Source organism: Engraulis encrasicolus, chromosome 22 (genome assembly GCF_034702125.1).
Source record: "Engraulis encrasicolus isolate BLACKSEA-1 chromosome 22, IST_EnEncr_1.0, whole genome shotgun sequence".
In the NCBI taxonomy this organism is placed as follows: Eukaryota; Metazoa; Chordata; class Actinopteri; order Clupeiformes; family Engraulidae; genus Engraulis; species Engraulis encrasicolus.
The window spans coordinates 19,872,588-19,876,351 of NC_085878.1; positions in this window are offsets into that span (position 1 = coordinate 19,872,588).

Consider the following 3,764-nt stretch of genomic DNA (forward strand, 5'->3'; position numbering starts at 1 on the left):
GCTATCTCTGCACAAGTCATCTTCCAATAACCTGGCGATCGTGACAACAAAATTCTGTGTGTGCTGGTGTGGCAAAGTTGCAGGGCTAGGGTCAGCCCATTCATACAACAGCCCATTACTCTGAACTTAAGGGTCTGGATTTCATTGTGTTTGGGTCGTGGGCCTTAAATTGCAAAGACTGGGAAGCCTACCAAAGGAAATAGTCTGGTGGATTTCATTTAATTGCCAGTTGTGAGATTAAATTCATGAATAATTTTGTTAATAAACAATAATTCTTGTATATATTTTAAAACAACTGTTTTCAGGCTGCGCTGGTACTCCCTCAGCTTGAGTCCTTGGTGTGTGCTCTACTATTCCCAGCCAGTTACTTGCAACTCTATTGTGTACCGTCTGTGGGCTGTCGGACTAATGGTATGGGGCCGGCGGGCCCTAGATAGTCATCCAATAGATTAGTCCAAAATATATAATTTATGTTAAATGGTAAAAACACACAATTTCCCTTCATGTCTGACAGATTTTCCCCTCTATTTCAATTTTGCCTACCTCAGAATTTACTCAGACCTCAAGGTAGATTCAAATGTAAGTAAAATACTTTGGCCAAACTGTAATTTGGGTAGAAGTAAAATCACCTATTTTAATAACTACTTTGGACTCAGTTACTCATCAAAGTACTCAATTACAATAATTTGAGTAAATGTAATTAGTTACTTTCCATCCCTGGAGGCTATGGAACTTTTGTATGAGGTGGCGCCTTGTCAGTATACTGTACTTAAGTACTACGTATTACTACTTAAGTGTTTTTGGGAAACTCAGCCGAAGACAATATTATAAGAGTTACCAGCAGGGACAGCCAGATGACGGTAGATAACTGAGCAGAAGGAGACAAATGCAAGCAGACTCATGCTGTCCACTGCATCTGTCAGGCACAGACACACAGCCAATGCCACACCAACACACATGCACATTATGTGTTTTCTCTGGGTTTCTGGTAATGTGTTGTTTGGCGGCAAACGCCAGACTATATCGTCTAGCAGTTCGAAAAGAACGTGCAAGGCAGCATGGGTACTCCCAGGCTAGGTAATGTGTGGAATGATCAAAATTTTAGAATAGCATAACATGTAAATCTAGAAACCATCACTTATTTTCACATAGTAAATGTACTTTCATTACCAGACACTGAAGCAGCAACTGTAAGGGAATGCAACTCATCATTTTTTTATTCTTAATAATGTAATCGTGAAACATGTAATCTGTTATTCCCCATTACTGGCCTGCTCTCTGGACTCGGAAGGCTTTGAAAGTGAGGTGATCCCTCACCCCTCCTACTTTAAGTGCAGAGCGGGTCAGTCTGTTGATTTGGGACTTTATTTTTACTATTTCCAAACACAAGTGATTGCATCATTGGCATGCACAGATCTAGGAACGGACTTGGTGGTTCTAAAGCAACAGTCCCTTTGCCGTACTGGACGAAAAAAGGCCTTTTTTTTAAGTTCCTTTTTTTTCTTTTTTTGTCACAATGTGGTCCATATTGGCATGATCATCTATGGTAACGATTCTTGAGATCAAAAGCATGTGACAATTCACCTTGATCTAACATAGCATAATAGAAGGGTGGGGACTCTAACTTATGTCTCAAGATGTCTCCCTGATGTAATTTTAATCTTATGCAGTTTCACATGGAATATGACATGTTTTGTAAAGAACTGTTAGAAATGTAATTTGCAATACAATTAAGTTATGTTTTCAGGGGACCTAGTGAAGGTGAGGTCTGTTGTGAAGGTGTCCACCTTCAATATAGGCCTAACTGCAGGGGGAAATCCTGGTTTGTGTTCATAGTACAGCCCTTTATAAAAATTGAAGTGGCCCTCGAATGAAAACGGCTCCCCACTCTTGCTCTGGCAAGGCAACTGGAAGTTCCACATGCCCCCCGCCCCCACCTTGAGCACCTGCCCCCCAAAATGTCTTTGCATGCCACTGGATTGTATAGTGTAGTACACTCTCAACAACAGCATGGTAAAAAAGTGACTTTATCCTTAGTCTATGTAAAGAGTGCAGTCTCTGCTTCATCCAATAGGTCTTTGTCTACATATCAAATTTGGGTGTGAATGTAAAATAGCTCACATTTAAGTACATTAGACTTTGTGTGGATAATGAAACACAACTTTCAAGAAAACTTGTAATACAAAACCCACCTGTATTGTAATGTAGATGATAAACTGGGAAAAGTGTTGTATTTTTGTACCCAATCTACCAGTATTTTCTCGCTTGGGAAATAAACACAAATTTTTTAATGAAAAGTCAGTGAAAATGGGGGCCTGAACTAAATTAAGTGGGAAATCTGTGTAACGTGCCCTTTAAACTATCTAAGAATTTTGTAGAACAACTTTTCCTATAAATATATTTACCTCACAGTCATTTCTACTTTCAATTTATCAAGATATTAGCAAATTAGCCTAGGCGTTTTTAGTGTAAAATGGTTCAAATAAGAAATGCATGATAAATATGATAAAGCTACTGTTCTGCAAAGGTTATCATACCAATTCATAAACTAGATATATATATCAATATTAAAATACCAACAAGACTTTGCCCACCGTTCCGATTGCGATCGGCGGTCTGGCTCATGGACTAAAGGTTGCCGGCTCGACTCTCGGCCCGCCAAATTTGTGGGGGGAGTAATTAACCAGTGATCTCCCCCATCCTCCTCCATGCCTGAGGTACCCTGAGCATGGTACCGTCCTGCTGCACTGCTCCTTTGCTGTATCATTGGGGGTTGCCCCCTTGCACGGGTGAGGCATAGAGTAAATGCAATTTCGTTGTGTGCAGTGTCAGTGTGCAGTGGACTGCTGTGTCACAATGACAATGGGATTTGAAGTTTCCCAAGTGGGCTATCATTTCATTTTTCATTATCTGGAACTTAAACAAAAGTAGTGCCGTTGCTATCTATATGAACCCTCCATGTATCACTTCTACCCCCATATATAGCAGGTACTCCATGGCAACCACCAACATCCTTTTCCTCTCCTCCCCCTCAACCTCTCTTCTTCTTCTTTCCTCCTTCCCCGCTCTTTCTGTTCCTCTCCTCTCCTCTCCTCTCCTCTCCTCTGAGCACCCCTCTCCTCTCCCCTCCTCCTCTCCTCTCCTCTCCTCTCCTCTCCTCTCCTCTCCTCCTGAAGCTTGACCAATATCTCCAGCTCAAGCTGTGCCTAAACACATTCTCTCTCCCCCCCTCATTACACCGTGTTGGCACTCCTCCGCACCAGATGCAGCCCATCATTAGCAATATTTGTAGGTGCTGCTTTTAAATCCGCAACATACATTTCGCTGATGCATCACACAGCCGCTATGCAGATGGTCAAGACTCTCCTCCACAGTCGCGCCAAAGACATCTCTCAATTTAGAAAACCCACTTTGTCGAAGAGAGGCTAAGGTAACAAGGGCATACTGTATAGATGCGAAGATGTCATATAACTGAGTGAAGTTGTACACAGTAAATTCGCCAGTGTTAATTTTGCAGTGTTAAGGCTTATTAACACTATTGGAGTAATTCCAACATCAAATGGAGTGAGATGCTCTCCAGTGTCAGTGACAAATGAAGTTGTTAAATTGTGTGGAGTTAGAAGTACTCCAGAGAGCCCCCGCCTCCTCGAGGTGATGGAGTTTGTCTGCGCCATTGTATGCCCTAGTAACAGAGAACGTAAAGAGAACGTTTGACTTTTGGTTCTCTAAAGGTTGGGGTTATTACCAAACCAAAATCTACCACC